Source organism: Lissotriton helveticus, chromosome 3_2 (genome assembly GCF_964261635.1).
Source record: "Lissotriton helveticus chromosome 3_2, aLisHel1.1, whole genome shotgun sequence".
Classification (NCBI taxonomy): Eukaryota; Metazoa; Chordata; class Amphibia; order Caudata; family Salamandridae; genus Lissotriton; species Lissotriton helveticus.
In genome coordinates, this window is record NC_136062.1 from 183,074,276 (window position 1) to 183,094,342 (window position 20,067).

Consider the following 20,067-nt stretch of genomic DNA (forward strand, 5'->3'; position numbering starts at 1 on the left):
CATTTTGTGGATTGTGATTGGCTGAGAAAACACATTCCAGCTAGTCATTGGCTGAGAGGTTCCAGAGTATGCACGTTACTTGACGAAGCATTTAGTTGCTGCACGCCCCGCCTTCCGTCAGGGGGGGGGTGAGATAGCTGAGAAGAGAGTCCCGACATGCCTACTTTTTACTGGGTGAACTGCGTGTCCTTAATTGCCTTAGTGAATTGACACACGAGACAGCTGGAATTCTCTAGTGTTCCGTGTATACCGGATCGCTGCTGGTGAGTAGTTTCCCTTAAGGTTTCAATCACACTGCGCCCCCTGTCCTATTTGGTAAGATCCATCGAGAGCCACCCGGTCAGTACCTTTGTCAAGCGCGCGTCACCCCCGGTGCCCCGCCCTCCCCCGCTCCGACCTCAGTGGCTCCCGCCTGGAAGGTCCCTCTCCTGCTACCCTGTCACGGGCCTGCGCCCCCGCCCGGGCCGCTACTAGTGCGGTGAGTGCCATTTGCAACTCTTGGTTGTTGAGAGGAGGCGCCGAGTGGCGCGCGGTGATGGCCTGGGATGCCCCCGGACTGACCACCTTTAGCCCTCTGCGAGGCCAAACTGTCCGGTTCTGCACCACCGCTCCGTGGGGGCGGGGCTGAGCCTCCCTTAGTTTCGCCAACGACGCTGTGTGGGGCTGCGGCTGGCCAGCTCCCACCGCCACACTGTTTGTGATGGAGCTTCGCTGCAGCCTTCCAACTCGCTGGCCCCCGGCCCCACCTGACAGTTTGGGGTTGCTGTTGGATGCTTGTGATTTTTAAGTCCGCTGCGAAGGTGGAGGAGAGCTCCTCGGGGTTACTACCAGAGCTCCCTCTTAAGCTCATTGGAATGAATTGGACACGAAGGTGAAAGTACAGCCTTCGATATGGCGTTTTAAGCTTTTCTGTTTGTTAAAGTAATCGTATGCTTCTTCTCACATACATAGGTTTTGAAAAATGTAACTTGGTAGTTCTAAATGTTTCTCTTTTGGATTTGTAGTGCGTCTAGAACAGGTTAGTATTTCTATATGGTCAATTATTCATTGTCAATAACATTTCCATGTTTTAAACGTCCCATCGTAATTGTCCCCGTTGCACCCTGGCACGATGTGACTGGGCTGTGTACTAGGAATTTGTGCAAGATTTTAACTTTACTCACCCCCATTTGAAAGGGCATATGTGGTTCATGGAGAGCTTTACTTGGACAGGTACTGAGTACCTGTATTTAACTTGATGTTGGTAGGAAACGTGCTTGCCGTTTTTAGAAACGGTGCAGTACTATTAGTGGGAGACTATTCCTACTCTTCCCAGTGGCAGACAGGTACTCATGGATACTTAGTACTTGTATTCGTTCCAGGCGCTATAACCATGGTATTCGGTTCCTTAAATGATTACGAGAGCCTGTATGTAGGTTTCTGTCTTTCTCGACTCGACAGTAACTATTAAGCGAGGGATGGAGTGAGTGGTCTGTACCCAAGTTTAGCTGTTTACGTATGTGAACAACTTTTAATTTCGTGTATATTCTAATAAAGCAGGAAGGCCCTCTAAAGTTAGGTACTGTCTTGGATATCAACTCTTCATACAACACTCCCCCTTTCAGCATTGGCATCAGAAGATTTTAGTGTATCATGTCTCTCAGTAACGCAAACGCTTCTTCATTGTGTTTAGTAAAACGTCTTTAATCCAGCATGTCCATGACGCAGCATCCTTTTTTTCAATTGTTCACAGGTGGACTCGGGATAATTTCAATATCTGCAAAATGTTGTCTTGGGAACTATACATTTAGTGGCCACGAGCTGTTGTTGTACTTGTGCTGTCGAGGTGCCAAAACAAGGTCACACCAAAAGGCAGATTTGTAGTAACATTACGTCTAAACCTCTAAATACGTGCTGCAAAGGAATGCCAATGCCCATGAAAGAAATGACTTCTATTCTGGGCAGATACATCTGAAATTTTGGATTAACTAGTAATAATGTTATCTTGTTTTTTGGCAGGTGTAGGCTATCTGGGCCAGGCATTAAAGTGGTAACTGCTGTTCTCCTACCAGGCAACACATCCATAAGAACAACAGTACAATCGCTACACAGCAGTGTCAACAAACAGCAACATTTTTGCCACCTGCCAGCAACACCAAACTACAGCTGTTTGTCTTATTTGGACGCCCTTTGGCCACAGACTTCGGTGCTTCCTCGCATGTCACGTCTTTATTCCCCGATTTCCCCAACAGCCACTCAAACATACTTGGATCCTGGACTTGAGTGGAAAAGCTTAGCCTGCTGACAGTGCAAGTTTTGTGTCCTAGGAAAGGGGCACATTTGCACTGCTTCTCTATTTTTTTGCTCTGGGACGACTGTGGAGGGCCACTGTCCTTAGCAGTGGGCAAAATTTTGCAGCTGCCCTTGCTGTGGATGAGAAATACTACCAGTGCCCGCTACTTCATGGAATGGGGAAGAAAGCCGACCTGTAATCCATACTGTAATGAGACTGCAGAACTGTGAGGAAGAGCTGGTGAGTTTCTTAAGTCCCAAGAGCTAATGAGTGTTTTTTTCCTCAGGCCAGAACAGCTGCTGAGTTCTTTCTAACAGTTTGAGTGTCGTACTGGTGCACTAGCTGTTTCCAGTCCAGGGCATTAATGTTTATTGGTGTGTAGTCTGACTGAAACATTGAGTGGCCCTTTGCAACTCCAGCCCAGAACGTCCAGTAACGCGCCTGTCCCCTTCTTACATACCAGTTAATGTAGTGAATGTACCTTCATCTGCTGATACTGAGAAATATGTACCCCCGTCCCCAGCCCCAACTTCAATAACAAAACAACAATTTTGTCTCGACTACCAAGACTCGGAGAGTGGATCAGCCAATCTTAACCACCCACCATAAGACCTGAATAGTTACTGGTAGCCCCTGCAATACCTGAGGTGCAACAATTTAGTTGTTCTCAACATGATAAAGTCTTCTATATATGTTCACACAAAGCTCCGTGGTCTCTGTATTTCTTCCTTGGGGAGTTGTGCTACCTAAGTCACTTCCTGTTATTGGCAGTCCCTGAACCTGTTCCCTGGGTGACGCCAGATTTTTTAATTGCTCTGTTTGAAATCCAAGATTCTTAAAAATAGTTTCTAAACATTTTAGGTTTTTTTGTATCTTTTCTCTCCCAACCATCCAACTAGGACCAAAACGTGTATTTTCTCTCTTGATTTGTTGGTGGACTGAAGGCCCCATCCGTTTCACTCTTAAGGCCAGGGCCCAAAACCTTGGAAACTGGATTTTATGAAGACCCCCCTGGCCTGTATCCATAAAGTAAGATCCACATAGAACTAGAACGCCCCAAAAAGTATTTAACCACTATAATCTGTAAACGTGCTTCCTCTTTAGAGAACTGAAATATTTCTGTGTGTGGACACCCCAGTGGGAATGCTTGTTCCGTTTTTTTTGTATACCCCACCCACTGGGTGCCTCTTGCCTTGCTTTTTATCCGTGGAAGCCTGGTGTCAATTTTTACAATCTCAGTAGATAACGTAGCAATTATGCCCTCAAACTGCAGGACTAGGAGTCCACAAAATGAATATTATTCTACCTTTCCTCCCCATGCAATATATTCTTCTCTCACAAATGTACAGCGTCTGCTGTATGCCACTAGATATACCTCACCTGTAATTCTGTGAACCCCTCCCGTCTCCACAAAGCTCTTTAATACCCCCCTTTTTGCCTCAGTGCATATTGAGTGTTATCACAAGTTCTTTATCTACCCTTCCTTCATATACACATGAAGCCCTTCATAAGGCGCACCCCAGGAGATTCCAGTGCAGCCCCCCCTCCCCTGACCTGCTGTGGATCAATCACACCAGTGGTTCGGCTTGGGGTCCTTACATTGTTCACTGTGGCAGCCCTTTTTAGGACGTCTGAGAGTAATGTTCCGGCATGCCCAGAGGCCCTAAATGCATTGTTTCCCATTGCATGCATCTTGGTTGGTTTATAGTGCGTAGCGCATCTTGTATGCTTACAGTGTTATTGTGATTATTGGTTGGGCTGCTAAGAACATGTGCGCGCATCTTTTGCTCCATCCCGTGAATTGTACAAGTATCCTCACACAATGTGGCTTCTTACATAGGTATCTTGTATGTTTTTGGTATCTGGCTCTCTTTCCTGAATCTTTGCAGTGTCCCTCGCCTCTCTTCCCTCAGTTCTGTATACATTAGCTTTCCTCCCCTTAATACGTGTTTATATTTCCAGAGATTTTGAGGTTGCTGAGAGCGTTGTGTCCCATCCTGTGGCTCGAAGACATCTATACTCCCCGTTTTCTTATTTTGTACTCTTATCTAAGTTGGTGGCATTGCTGTCTTCCTCCCCACAAATCCCCTGGTATCTGCGCCGGCTGCTGTTTTGTATTCTTTCTGTGAGCAGCGTATGCCCTCCCATCCCCTCCTACGTGCCGCGCTGCCGTCCGTCTCTTGTTTTGAAAGCTCGCTCTCTTCCTTTGGGTCTGAGCTGTAGCAGCAGTGTGCTTTCCCCTTCCCCTCCCCCTCCAAGAGCAGCCCTGCGTTTTCCATAGATGTTCTCTTACATTCGCCGACTTTCATTCCTGCAGGCCTTTCATAGCCTCTGTGCTACACGCCCTTGGTGGGAACTCGAACCTTTTATGGCCCAGAAACCCTAATTTGCTGATTTTTTTTTTATTTTATTTAAATAAATGGGTTATCTTTGTGGTCTGTCAAACGAAGCGCTTGCCCTGTGTGCGCCCAGCGTGTGTCTTTCTTTACCTCTCGTTTCGCCCTGGATTTAAATTAAGATGGGTATAGTCGGGAAGAAGGCCCGCTATACCTCTAAATTTATGGTTTGTTTCATTGATAGTTTTTTTTTTTTTTTTTTCGAGGCAACAATCCCCTAAGAAGGTTGACCTGAAAACGTGACTGCACACATTAATAAAAAGACAACTCGGAGATTACGCATTTTTGTTATCTAGGCAGTTACATTCCTTGTATTTCTGCTTGTATTGTCTCTGTTGTAACTACAATTTTTTGTTGGGTTCTGACGTCACAGTTCCCTTTGTTTTCCTTGTTTTTCATAGTTTTTTCCCCCTCGACCTTCTTGAGCAGAGCGTGGGAGGAGTGGAGTGATCACGTCCTTGTGTGGGCGAAACAGCATTCATTGTAGATCGCATGAGCCTTGGACAGCTTATCTGCTTCGAGGTGAGCGTTGGGGTATCTGCTCCTTGCATTAGACCAAACAGTTTTGTTTTTGATGTTAAGAGATCTGCATTTTCTTGACATCCTTGTTGATTGCGCGTTCAAGAAGAAGGCTGGTCTATAGCCGTAGTTAAGTTTGTCTTTAAGCATCATGAGCATGTCCATATTTTGGCGTTATATTTGTGTGAGTGGACTACTTTGCGCTGCCGCCACTCCAAGGTAGTTTGGTGTGGCCATAAAAGCTAAGTGACAGGATTACAACTGGGGCTCGGGGAGAGAGCTGTTGGTCAGCTCTGGTCACTTTTGGCTTGCGGTTTCCTTGCACCCCATCACCCAGGCGTGAAAATGAATACCCACAAATGTATTTATTTTTTCATATAGGACCTTCCATAGGCCAGAGGAACTGTCCATGGTTACACCCTACTACTCACTGGAGTGAACTGGTGTGGGCATTTAAGTTAAAGGCTAGTGAAAAGTTGACCTCCTTATGGAGGGTGACCCGGAAGTTTGAGATTTCCCAAGGTTAGCATTTCTGTTGACTGTAACCTCTACCGGGCCCTAGAAGTGTAATGGAATCATGGCATACAGTTACACGTATTCTGCTGCTCTTAATACCCCCTGGTAATCCCAGTGGTTGTATTTTACGTGTACATCTCAATACACGTCTTTAATCCTTACGTGACTGAATATCACTCCACGTGCGTGGGTCCGGGAGTCAATTGCCAACCCCTTGTTTTTTTTATTATTCAAAGTACTTTGTAACTTTAAAAACGCTAATGAGCGAATCTGCAGTACAATTCTGTAACCTAGTGGCTTCCTCCGCGTTAATACTATACGAGCGCTTCGTTCATGGTAAATCCATATTTTGAAGGGATCTCAGCAAATCAGCCGGCTGGGCCAGTATACGACACACGTGTGGTTAGAAAGGATCCCCGTCTGTTCCCAGCTCCTGTCTGCGCGCGCTGGCTCTGCATGTGCTGTGAAGGTCATGGGTTCAGGCTTTGTCTGCGGAGAGTGAGGGAGGCTTGGCTCCGTGCCACCTCCTCCCTCCCCCACCCTCGCGCTCTGCTTGTCCCAGGGACGGCTTCCCATTGGCCGAGAAAAGAGACCAGTTTCTACATTAGACAATGAAGATATTATGGGCACGTTTTTAAAGGACTGAGTTGCCCGTTTATCCTCGCTGTCCTGTTCATCCATGTCTCGTGCTGCTACATTATATAAGCGTGTGCAGGCAATATGTTAAAAAGATCATGGACATGGTTTTCTTTAACGTCGACCAGGCCGCAAGAACGCCTGAGCGCTGTGCATAAAATGGGTAACGTCTAATGCCTCCACCGAGAATAAAAACACACTTCAGTTCAAAATCACGTTTACGTTAAGGCGTTGCAGTACGTATACATTTGTCAAATAGCAGAACCATGCTCAAGCAGGGTTAATGAGTAATTTGACATAGAAATAGGTAATATTTCCTTGCATCGTGAACATATCTGACTGCATAACAAGTCATCGATGTGAAATCGAACTCTGTAAAACCCTCTAAACAGGCGAGCAACATCTATCAGCTGAACCTGGCCAAGTTGATCAAATGTTAGTGTTGCTACTGCTTGTCACAAAATGTTTGAATGTGTCAAGTGCGTTATTTCCCGAGGAAGTTGTACATTTTCGGGGCTATCTGTCGGACCCCCTATTCAATTCGAGTAAAATAAAGGCTGGTTTGATAGCGAAATAGGTATGCGGATTATGTGTAAAGCTACAAGTTTATTGAACCATAATTATTTATATACATTTTGGGTGTTCCTGTGGGACCCCCCCTCCACTCCCCCTCTTTGAATATATTAATCGTGTTCATCTGTGTTCTTTGCAAACACCTACCCCATTTTATGCAACAAGAAATGTACGTTTGCTATCCTTTTTTTTTGTCCGACCTTTCAGACAGCTTTTGCTAGTTTTATTGTTTTCCATCCAAAAGCATACATAATGCACGTATATAAGGGGTTTTGGTGCGCAAGCCTCATACACAGGTCTGTTAAACTGTTATACACATTTTGCTCATCGCAGCATACATAATTGAGCAATGAGACAGCCTACTTTTCCCATTGGCTCCATTCTTTTACATTTTTATAGCCTGCTATCCGGAAAAAGTCTTGTAGCATGGTCATACTAAATGTTGGCTGCAGGGTGGAGTATTAAAGAACCCTTTGTATTTTTGATTGTTTGTTTATTATGAAGTGCTTTCTTGAACTGCCATGTCTTGGGATTAATGGGCATGTATAAAGACGTATTGTCGTAACTGCCTTAAATTGAAAGCTTGACTTGAGGATTTGATTGAAAAAAGAAGATTGCATTGGGCGTTTCCTAACCTCAAGCCCTCAGTGGTCCAGCAAACTACGTCCGTCACTTTCTGTGTAGGTTTCTGTCTAGTTGCGCATTCTTTGTGATTGGAATGTCTACGCTGTGAGATTCGTGTGTGAGATCTTGCTAGGCATTGTTCATAAATGCTATTGCTTATTTGATACAGCAAGCATTGAGAATTCAATGAAGATCTTTTTATTGTTGAATTACATAATACATTTGATTAGTTTCGTGTAAAGGGATGTCCCTTCATTTTATGTAGTATCTTTCAACCGAGAGAATGTCACTGCTTTTTAGGTCTCGCCTGTCGATGCGCATGCGCATCGAGCAAGCGAGACTATAGGGGCTCATCTACTCTTTATCTAACTTGCAAGGAATCGTGGCGATTCCTTGCAGTGCCCGTGACTTTTAAGCTCAATGCGCATGTGCATTGAGCTTAAAAGCGCGTGCACAGCCGCCCGAATTCCTCCGACACCTTTGAAGTGAAGCTTAGCTTCACTTCAAAGGCCCGGCTCCTTCACACCCACATGCCGCTCTGCCCCGCTCCGCCCCCTCCCCTGAGTCATCCTGCCTGCCCCTTCCCGCCGTGTCGCATTTCTCCTCCCCCCTCCCCTCTCTTCCCTCAGCCCCGGGCCAGCAATTAGAGCCACCGACTGCGCAGGTCGGCCTCACGCCTCATGACCGCGACGGTACCTCTCACTCCGGGTGATTTCAGAAAACAATTGGATTCCCGGGCAAGGAGGTCACTCCGGACTCCAGAGTGCCAAGCTTAGGTTTTCCTGCGTGTGATCCTGGGTTAACTGAAGCTCTGTGTACTAGGCAACCCGTCTCTGTGTGAGTCTCCCTCTGATCTGATTCAGGCTCCGTTCCAACTTCAGTGAGGCAGGCTCCATACAAATTTCGGAGAGCGAGCAGCGAATGTTTAATGTAGATGGCTGCACTTCGGGGCTCAATGTGGTGACTTTTTCCTAATAAAATTGTTCCTTTGCTCCCGTTGTTGCTTCCGCCCACCCACCTCCCTCCGGCACAAAGACAGCCTAAGCAGAAACATATTGTAGATGAGCAGCAGGTGTTTACTGTAGGTGGCACAGTTCAAACTTAAAAAATCACCCGTTAATTGTTGCTTTGTTCCCGTCTTTCCTTCCGCCCTCCCACCACCCTCCAACACAGATGCGGGCTCAGTACAAACTTCGGAGAGGCCATACTTAGGAGAGCGAGCACCGGGTGTTTAATGTAGATGGCTGAACTTTGGAGCTCAGTTTGGTGACTTTAAAAATTAAGTTGCTTTATTTTAATGGCTTTGCTCCCGTATTTGCTTCTGTCCTCCCACCACTCTCCAATTCAAAAGCAGATTTTTCTTTAAACATGGGGCATCCCTGTCACTGCTTCTGCCCTCCAACACAAATGCTGCGATTATAAACATCAAGGCAGAGCCGGATGAACTCAAAGGCATAATGCATATCCCGTCTCTTTAAGTAATAGCTTTTTCCTTGTATGCATACTCCGTTTTATTTTTGTTGTTATTTTTACAGAGGCATTGTATTTATTTCTAATAGTATTTGTTTGTGTGTGGCTGTACTGCCTTAATGTAATCAGTGGCACTCACTTCGCAAACATGCGATGTTCACATATTACAATGTACACTGCCGGCGTTCCGTGATCTCTAGAAAACACACTGATCAGCTTGGCTGAGCTCTGCAGAGAGTTATTACAGGCAAGCAGCGGGTGTTTCAGGGAGGTGGGTGTACTATAGAGCTGAGTGTGCTGACTTAGAAAAACAAATTGTTGCTCTATTCCCGTCTTTTCTGATGCCCTTCCACCACCCTCCGACACAGGTGCAGGCTCCACAGAAACGTATTAAAGGTGAGCAGCTGGTGTTAAATTTAGGTGGCTGCACTACGAAGCTGAGTGTGGTGACATTTCTTTTTTTTAAAGGTTGATTTGCTCCCAATAATGCTTTCGCACTTCAGGCACAAAGGTAGGCTAAGCAGAAACATAATAAAGGTGAGCAGCGGGTGTTTAATGTAGGAGCCTGGTGAATTAAAAAAAGAATGTTTGCTTTCATCTCGTAGTTTCAACAGCCTGTCCCTCCATGCCATTGTTATTTAAAACACACAAATCAGTACGAGGTACGCACATAACGCCTCTTGCATGTCACTTACTCTCTGTAGTTTAAAACGTGTTTAGTCCTTGTCTCAATATCTAACTCCTAACCTGGCTTCTCTCGTCTTTCATCTCTAACATAGTAACCCCCACCCTCGCTTCCACTTCAATGTTTGGTGTTTCAATTGCATGCTCTCCTTTCATGTGTTTCTCTTTTTCTCATCCAGCCAACTGTAAGGTACACGTGTGTTTTTAGCAGCAGCAAGGCCAGATAATTTTTTCATATTTAATTTTTGGGAAAACAAATTAGGAGATGTTCAGCTTTCTTTCCTAAAGCTTCTGAGAGATTTGTTTTGCGGGTCACAATTTATTGTGGGTAGATGTAGTTTTGTCTTTTTCGTGGGTACCCGTAGACGGTTTACATTGGACAGGCATACACGGACAGCTCATATATAAGTGCACACATGCATAAATTGCAGAACAAGTGCCTATGTCCAGTCTGACACCTCTACCCAGTCCTGTTTTTTTTGTACAGCAGCATTTGTCCTACTAGAATTTTTGACTTGCTTTTGTTTTACTGGTTTTCCTGTGCCTTGGCTTCTGAGCACATTAGCATATTAAGCAATATTTTTATTTTCATGTAGCTTATTACCCTTTAGTGTAGTCGGTAAGGTTCTCCTGCGGTAAATAATTTTTTTAATCAGCATGCTTATAACAAGCAAGACTAGCACTCTATATTACTGCCAACTTTGCTTAGCATAAGCACAGCTAACCATTCACAAACAACGTTTAAATACCAATTGCAAATAAAAAAAAATGAATGCAAAGCATTGTCATTTACAATGCCAGTAACTCAAACTTTAATGCTGCGAGACCTATTGCATTGTAAATGCTTGTTTTGCAAAATGTTTGGTTGGTCTATTATCTTAGAAAAGGGCTTTATTTCGATTATCCAACCCATTCAGTAAGGTGTTATGGTATCAGTTCCTCGAGCCTTTGTGTGGGCTTCCTTTTAGAGTACTTGCAAAGATGGTTTCGCTGGGTGTGTGTGTGTGTGGTATTTTTTGTTTTCGAATTTTTTTTAGATAGGGGTATTGCAAGGATAGCCTGTTATGTGGATTGGTAGGGCGGATGGGAGAGTCGAGGTGATGCCAGGTTTCAGGAAAGCTTTTTCAGTTCAGGGTGACAGAACAAGGGCATTTCTCTCCTAGGACTTGCCCGCTCCAATGTAACAACTTTGTTTTGATGAGTATGAAATGGTAAGGTTATCACTCCTTTATCCCAGATGGAGCTAAAGTATAATGCCACAGGGGTGTGGTGTTTTCCAACCTCGGATTTAAACCTCAGTCCTAAGATGTTGGCCATTTGGAACGCCATATACACCCACTCTACATGGAGAATCAAATGTCTATATTTATAGGGGTAATGTACTTCGTTAGTTTTAATCATGTTAAAATCCCTGACCTCAGATGGTGTCTATGTAGAACGCCACACACTCGAGTTTAGTCTTAAATGTGCTCACTCTTACTTTATGGAATAGCAGTTGATTTGAGGTTGCACTCATTATTCTGGCACATCTTTGATTACATATGTAACTGCTGGAATTATATTGGAAGCTAGGGTTATGGAAATCCCAGACTAAAATTCTCAGGATTAATTTTAATTGACCTGCTGTTATATACCTGTTTCAGATTTTGTGTATATATGGTCTATGCTTATACTGTGACTTTGTTTCAGAACGGAGTTGTATTTCCACACATAAGGTGAGCGTGATGATATGCCGGAATTACTGATATTCGCATGCATGGTCACCAAAGTCTTGCTTGCTTCACGTTATTCAGGCTATGATAAGGAGCTCGATTTTGGGGATAATTGTTCTTATTGTGACACATTAGATCTTTGGTATTATTGAAGATAATAGTGTCCAACCGGGGTTGTTCTACTACGTTTAAAGGTGAGCGTGATGATCTGCTGAAATAAATGGTACTCTCATGCATGGTTGGTAGGTGTTGGTTGCTCCCACACCATATGTGGGTTGAACGTGTTTGATGTGACACATTAGTTTTCTGGTACTACTTTTCCTAATGATTGTTTCACAGACCAAGTATTTTATTTTATACATTTTCAATACATTTAATTTGTATGGATTGTGGCCGTGGTCTTCTATTTCCTTTTATCAAAATGTAATTATTGAGTATTAACTTGTGGCACATACCATATGGATTTTTTTTTGCCCTGATGGAGTCAAAATGTACGAAATCCGTGTAGGCTAGAATGGATGAATAATAAATGATGATGATTCTGGAATGTCCGCAGACTTAAACTTTGATTTTTTTTGGATGACTGGAAAAGAAGAGTGCTTGCTGTTGAATATTTGGGGGTTTCCCTGCTGAGCATTGATCGATTGGTAGCTGCTCTTTTTCCCTGGAAGCAACAAGACTCTGTAGCTACCAACAACTGATGTGATTACATAGGTAGTGTGCGCCCTTGTTTCTCCTGGCTGCTGTTAATAGTGAAACCTGTACTAAAAAACAAAAACCTTTTCATTATAAACTATAAACCTATTGTAACGTATTTAATCTGTCAAGCACAAATGCTATTTTATCAATCGAAAGAGATTTAGCAGGGTTTGTGCATAGACCTAGGAGTGACTTGCACGTATAATCTGGGTAGCTTATTTTAAAATTAATACTTGTTTGCTAGCAGCTAAGGATGTTTGTTGTATGATTAACTCGGAGGACCAGGATTTAACACCTTTTCACATAATGTATATGGAGAGGCTTTAAAGAAACTTTTGGTCAAACTCTATTTTATTCTTGTTCGAGATGTCAGTCCGTCTCTTCTAACGCTTTACCCACTGCATCACAGTTAATTATATAATTGTTTGATCATTTAAGGTCTGTTATGTGTATATTTCTGACTCTTCCATCCTTCATAAGCGACCATAATCTTCTAAAAATTGATATTAAAATTCCTAGACTGTTGATGTAATGATATTAGCCCAGTATTTTTAGATTGGGAAATGCAATGAATGGACGCGGAAGTGAAATAGAGGAAATGCAGAATTGTTACATTCCAGCCGAGTGAAAGAAAACTAGGAACTCCTAGGCACATGTTTGAATGAGACAGTTAGTGGTGATTGTTTTAAATGTGCTTCTGGTAGAATTGCATATAGAATTTCATGCAGTGCTATTTATGACCCCAACTACAGTACATGTGAAACCCTTTGGATGGTTTGATACAGCCTGTACTAATACTACCCTAAGAGATCAAGACCAGATGATTAAAATGTAGGCTTCTTTATAAAAACTCGCAATTTAGATAGAAAAAGGTTGTTAAAGAAGAGGCATGATGAGCATTAACTGAAGCTAGTAAAATGCCTCTTAATCGTTTGAAATCATCCCTGTTTTAGGGAGCCCAAATGCCCTACTGTTGAAGCCCTGATTTCTCCTCAAATGTGGGTTGATTATTTTGGGCAAATATTTGTAATTTTCTACAGTAATGTTTCCCATTTTAATGGAGATGAAGTTGAATGAGGTATCCATACCCCCACCCTTCTTGAGTTTGCCCTATCTGAGTTTAATATTACCTTCACTAACAGCAAACAAGGGATAGCTCCAGGCTCCATGTGGTTTCCTCTGGATATTTTTCAGTGAAAATCGCACTCTATGGGCACTATTCATGACAAGTGTGTTGAGAGCAGTGTATTGTAGTGGCCTGCTACCCATATGTAGTCATAAACCAATGTTTCAGATTATTTTTTTTGTTTAAATTTCTTTTATTGATTTTCAAGACCAGTGAATCCATATACAAGCCAACATGCTCCTTGGTCTTTAAAATACAATCTGACAGCAAAGTTATTGCTTTGGCAAACCATACAACAACAAGAAAAAAAGAACCCCCCCCCCTCTCACCTCTTGGGAGGGAACCTACTAAGGGGTAGAAGTGCTCGGGTCCGGTTGCTTGGGTGGGTCCGCATATCCTAGTAGTCTCAGGTATTTGGGACAAGTGAGTTTCGTGAACTTGGAAGTCAAGAGAGTAAGAAAACGTTCTCACAGGTCATGGAAGGAGACACCCGAGTGTACTAGAGAGAGCGAGATCTTCTCCATCCCCAGTATTCCCCACAATCTATGGAGCCATCCTAGTTGGGTTGGGACTGTCTTGGTGCCCCAGTGGGAGAGTATATTTTGACCGGCTGCCCCTAATTCAAGTGCCATTTGTTTGCCCCTCTGAGATTTAAGTGGGAAGGTGATAGGGTTTGGGAGGCCCAGTAGGATATACACCAGAAGGTGGGGGATTTGAGTATCAAAGTGGAAATCAATATCGTCTAGAATCTGCTTCCAATAACCCCCTAGGGAGGGACAGTCCCACAGCAGATGAGTGAGGGTACCCAACGAGCCACAGGCTCTCTAACAGGGGGGGGGGCTGCGAGAGGGATTGCTTCTATGGGGTGGGGGTCCAGTTCCAATAGGTAGCTACTTTTATGGCTATCTCAATTGAGGCTACGTTACGCGCTGTGCGTCGGGCCCTATAGTAAATGTCGGACCACTCTTTTTGTGCTTAATTGCTCGGCCCAGTTCACACTCCCAACGTAGCTGACCTGGAGTTTTCCCGGTGTTGAGGGCGTGTTTGGTAAAATTGTATAAGTCAGGTGAGAGTCAGTGTGTTGCGTGAGTAACCACTTCTCGAATGGTGTAAGATGTCTCGTGGCACCCTCCCGCACCTCGTTATGTAGCACACAGTGTCGAATGTGTAAGTAGCGATAACACTGTTTCGGGTATGCCCCTGCCCTTGCGAAAGTCGGTGAAGGATAGAGGCCCTGTGGTGTCTCAAAAATGTCCTATAGAACGTTTTCCTTCTTTAGTCCAATGCCGGAACCCCACCGAGTCCAGCCTTGGTGTAAAGTCAGGGTTGTGGACTATGGGTGTGATCGGGGACAAAAAGGTTGTGAGCCCTCTAAAGGCAGCCACCTTGTCCCAAGCCAAGAGGGTAGGATGGGTTACTATGGAAAGGTACAAGTTCCGAGGCCTCGCCGTTCGCATAAGGAAGGGGAACCTCCACAAAGGCTGTCCAGCGAGGGACCGGTCTATGAACAGCTAGTGTTTCTCGGACTCTTGGCGAGACCATTCAACCAATGCCCTCATTTGGACCGCCCACCAGTAAGCCTGCAAGTTGGGAACACCCAGGCCTCCCTCAACGGCGTCTCTGTAAGTGAGCTCCCTGCGCAGTTGAGCCCCCTGGTCCCGCCAAATAAATCATTCTGTGTCCCTCAGCATCGAGAGTATAACTCCTGTTGGTCGCACCAGTGGGGGTGTTTGAAACGGGTAGATGATTTTGGAAAGTGTCATCATTTTCACAGCTGCTATGCGGCCAGGCCATGACAGTGAGTGAGGCCGCCATTTCCTAAGGCGGTCTTGGACATGCCGTAGCAGCGCTGTGCAGTACGTCGAGTTGGTGAACTGTATACTAGCAGAAAGCTGCAGGCCCAGGTAGGGAATAGGGTCTTGTGCCCATTGGACGTGATGGGACTGCTGCAACAGCCCTAGCGTCTCTGGTTCCAGAGAGAGGTTGAGAGCTTGTGACTTATGCACATTAATCTTGAAGCCCGATATTGAACCGATCCTGTCCCGCTCCACTAGGAGGGCAGGTAGGGATTCTCTGGGACATTCTAGCGTGGCCACAACGCCATCCGCATAGAGGCAGAGTTTATGTCCGATTCCCCCAAAACGCACCCCCGCGATGCAGGGATCATCCCGAACTCTTTGAGCCATGGGCTCCACATACAGGGCAAACTGGAGCGACGACAGAGGGCACCCCTGTCTCGTCCCTCTTCGAATGGGAAAGGTATGCAAGATGGTCCCATTCACCCGCAACAAAGCAATTTGGTTGGCATAACTGCTGAGTATTGAGTATCCAATCAATGAAGCGGTGTGGCAGGCCAAAGTGAGACCGTGTCGCCGTAAGATATGGCCAGTGGGCCCTGTCGAACGCTTTCTCGGCGTTGACAGAAAATATCATTTGTTCGACCGGAAACCGCTCCTAATTATCCACCAGATGTAAGAGTCGCTTGGTGTTGTCAGAGTACTGATGTCCGGGAACAAAACCGGAGGGAATTCCTATAGCCCGACGCCCAGGACATATTGTTTGGGGTCAAGGGCAACAAGTTTTCATGTGTATTTTGTCCTTGGGACAAGTAGGCCCAACCCCCTACAGTACAAACCCTTTGGCTGCCAGTTTACAACACCACATTATAGATCAGCAAGGCATTGACTGCAGTTAAGGTAATATTTGTGTCCATGTAATAATGCTGTTCAAACTTGTATTTATGGTTCATTAATGCAAAGCCTTAATTATTAGGGTGAGCGCTTTCAGTAAATGTTGTAAGCTCAGATTGCACTACTAACAGTTGTTCAAGTGTAAAAACGTGTACACTCGTTTTCAATGTTTAGCAATACGTGGCTATGTATACTGCTCCCAGAATGCTCTCCGATTAGATGCAAATATTTGCAGAAGCTTGAAAGCAAGATTGAGGATTCTTTGCTTTCTAAATAAAATGTTCACAAAAAAATGCAAAAACATTTCACTAAACTACTGTAAAATTTTAGGTACCATTTCTTTGCAACATCATTTAGTAAAATGTGTTGATGTATGCAAGTTTTTCCCCAAAATATTTATAATGGAAAATCAGTGTAAACAGTTTTAATAAGATTATGAGAAACACAAATAAACAAGCATTGGCAAAGCCAGTAGGTCAGAAGTAGTTGGTCAGCCTTTTGGTTTTGTCAGTCCGTGACTAGTTTTGGCATGGTTTTTGTAAAACCTTACTGCTGTGTTTGCTGCTGGGAGAGAGAGAGAGAGAGAGAGAGAGGGGGGGGGGAGGTGAGAGAGAGAGAGAGAGAGAGAGGGGAAGGGAAGAGAGCGAGAGAGAGAGAGAGAGAGAGAGAGAGAGAGAGGGGAAGGTGAGAGAGAGAGAGAGGGGAAGGGAAGAGAGGGAGGGGAAGGAGAGAGAGAGAGAGAGAGGGGAAGGGAAGAGAGAGAGGGGAAGGGAAGAGAGAGAGAGGGGAAGGGAAGAGAGAGAGAGGGGAAGGGAAGAGAGAGAGAGGGGAAGGGAAGAGAGAGAGAGGGGAAGGGAAGAGAGAGAGAGGGGAAGGGAAGAGAGAGAGAGAGAGAGGGGAAGGGAAGAGAGAGAGGGGAAGGGAAGAGAGAGAGGGGAAGGGAAGAGAGAGAGAGAGAGGAAGGGAAGAGAGAGAGAGGGGAAGGGAAGAGAGAGAGAGGGGAAGGGAAGAGAGAGAGAGAGAGAGGGGAAGGGAAGAGAGAGAGAGAGAGAGAGAGAGGGGAAGGGAAGAGAGAGAGAGAGGGGAAGGGAAGAGAGAGAGAGGGGAAGGGAAGAGAGAGAGAGGGGAAGGGAAGAGAGAGAGAGAGGGGAAGGGAAGAGAGAGAGAGAGAGGGGAAGGGAAGAGAGAGAGAGAGGGGAAGGGAAGAGAGAGAGGGGAAGGGAAGAGAGAGAGGGGAAGGGAAGAGAGAGAGGGGAAGGGAAGAGAGAGAGAGGGGAAGGGAAGAGAGAGAGAGGGGAAGGGAAGAGAGAGAGAGGGGAAGGGAAGAGAGAGAGAGGGGAAGGGAAGAGAGAGAGAGGGGAAGGGAAGAGAGAGAGAGGGGAAGGGAAGAGAGAGAGAGGGGAAGGGAAGAGAGAGAGAGAGAGAGGGAAGGGAAGAGAGAGAGAGAGAGAGAGGGAAGGGAAGAGAGAGAGAGAGAGAGAGGGGAAGGGAAGAGAGAGAGAGAGAGAGGGAAGGGAAGAGAGAGAGAGAGAGGGGAAGGGAAGAGAGAGAGAGAGAGAGGGGAAGGGAAGAGAGAGAGAGAGAGAGAGGGGAAGGGAAGAGAGAGGGGAAGGGAAGAGAGGGGAAGGGAAGAGAGAGGGGAAGGGAAGAGAGAGAGAGAGAGAGGGGAAGGGAAGAGAGAGAGAGAGAGAGAGAGGGAGAGGGGAAGGAGAGAGAGAGAGAGAGAGAGGGGAAGGGAAGAGAGAGAGAGAGAGGGGGGAAGGGAAGAGAGGGGAAGGGAAGAGAGAGAGAGAGAGGGGAAGAGAGAGAGAGAGAGAGGGGAAGGGAAGAGAGAGAGAGAGAGAGGGGAAGGGAAGAGTGGAGGAGAGGGCAGGGGGAGAGAGTGGAGGAGAGGGCAGGGGGAGAGTGGGGGAGAGTGGAAGAGAGGGCAGGGGGAGAGAGAGTGGGGGGGAGTGGAGGAGAGGGCAGGGGGAGAGAGCAGAAGAGTAAGAGAGGGGGAAGGCTAAGAAAGTGGGGGAGAGAGGGGGGAAGAGATGGAGGGAGGGTGAGTGGGGGAGAGAGGGCAGGAAGAGAGTGGGAGAGGGGGTAGAGGGAGGAGAGAGGCGGAAGAGTAAGAGAGATGGGGAGAGAGGGAGAGGGGGAGATAGGGGAGAAGAGTAAGAGAGAGGGGGAGCGAGAGGGGGGAGAGGGTCATGGTTGACGCCAGACCTTATTAGGGGCCCAATTATTAAATAAAGTCTCAAAAGTGCACCCATAATATAATGATTGCTGCCATAATTTGTCACCACATTACATGGCACAAAAGGGACAAGTGGGTTTTGTTACAGGACAAGTAGATTTATGAAGCAAACAGCCCCATAGACAAGTAGATATTTTATCAAATTCCACACCCCTGGGTCTGGATCTATTAACCCGGGTAGGTGGGGAGAGAGTCTCTGTGCCAGGATCCCCGTGAAATTTTTTAGATCCACATTAAGGAGGGAAATGGGGCAAAAAGATGCACAGAGGCGTCTATCGTTACCCGGTTTAGGGATCACTGTGATCAGTGTTTCGAGCATAGAGGGCGGGAGAGGGTTGGAGGAGCCAATCGAGTTGTAGACCCACGCCAGAAGCGGCGCCAAGATGTTGCAGAATTTTTTATAAAAAGCTGAGGAGAGTCCATCCAGGCCAGGTGATCCATGAGGTTTTAAGTTAGATATAGCTGAGATTACCTCTTCCAGCCTAATGGGAGCTTCAAGCTCCTCTACCTGACTCTGTACTAGCTTGGCAGTAGAAACTCCCTTTAAATAAATATTGGGTTGGGCCTGCCTCAGGTAAAGTCTGTGCCGCATAGAGAGTCGCATAGAACTGCCGGAACGTGTCTGCAATCTCGTGGTCCGTATTGTGTTCCTGTCCCTGCTGGTCCAGAACTGTGGGATTGTGGGATATCTGTCTCTGTGCGCGCAGTCTGTTAGCTAAGAGTCTCCCACATCTATCCCCCCTTACATAAAAGGCATGCTTCAGTCAAAGGGCGGCATATTCAGCCCGATCTACATCCAGACCCGCTAACTGTGCCCTTGCTGCTTCCAAACCCTGAGTGCGCCTGTCCACTGGTGAATGCGCTTTAATTCGGCAACTGCACCCTATAATTGTTCCCTTTTCTCCCTCCTATCCTTATTGTCCGCTGCTGCTATCCCCAGAAACTCCCACTTGACCACCGCCTTCAGCGCGTCCCATATGATTGCAGTGGAGATGGTGGGAGAGTCCTTAAGATCCAAGTAATCAGTTATGGATTTAGTTACCTGCTGCACTACCCAGGTACGTTGCAACATAGTCTCACGAAGGCACCAAAACCTACGAGAGAGTTGCCGGTGATGCAAAAACAGGGACACTCTCACTGCAGAGTGATCAGATAGGGGACAAGGAAGGATCTCCCCCTCCTGCGTCTGTTGCATCAATGTGGTTGATGTTGGCACATACCACTAAGAAGGGGGCCCCCTGACTGCTAATAATGAGAAGGTAAAGCATGGGGGAATAAGGAGAACCAATATATAGAGGTTACCTGCCCAGATACTTCTGTAGTGCCCTCAAAGAGGGTCCCAAAAATAGCACCAACACCGGCATTGACAATTGCAGAAATGATCCAGTAATCAAATCATTTCATCAATATAGTTTTTCATTTTTATTTTCACATTATCAAACGTTGAAAGATAAATATATACTAAAATTACACTCAACAATAAATCATTACATATACAATGTCCCACACAACTCAATCAAACTAGACAATCATACTAGCATACATTCAGATTAACACATGCATTCACCCTCTACAGCAAACCTTATCATAGCATCAACAAGTACATCAAGATGGTAAAACTGTCACGTGATGGTCAGATGACAAGTTCTCGTATATCATCCTAGAGGTCGAGGTTGTTACAATCCAGCTACCCGAAACAAGTTAAATGCCAACGCGCGTTTCGGTGTTTGGCCCCAGCCGTGGCAACACCTTCATCAGGTCGAGGATGGACAAGTGGTGTGGGACAAACAAACACACCTAAAATCACGGAGAGTTACTTTATCAGTATACCATACAAGCTGATAAAGGATAAAAGAAACCCGTGCAGAGAATCAGAAAAGTGCAAGTCACCAGCTCAACAGAAGATAGTGA

The 20,067-nt window shown here is 45.6% G+C and overlaps 1 protein-coding gene across 11 annotated transcripts in view; it reads left to right on the forward strand.

Annotated features, from left to right (window-relative positions):
• The first annotated feature begins 77 nt into the window (after window positions 1-77).
• The window catches only part of ZNF609 (zinc finger protein 609), a 932,673-nt gene continuing 912,683 nt past the window's right edge, over window positions 78-20,067 (forward strand). For 2 of the 11 annotated variants that reach the window (XM_078685001.1, XM_078685012.1), the window contains exons 1-2: window positions 78-263; window positions 1,999-2,512. The gene's annotated coding sequence lies outside the window, so the exon portion shown is untranslated. Of the gene's footprint in view, window positions 264-358; window positions 872-1,998; window positions 2,513-20,067 lie in introns of those variants that run through there. The other 9 variants (XM_078685009.1, XM_078685004.1, XM_078685007.1 and 6 more) reach the window with 9 other exon arrangements.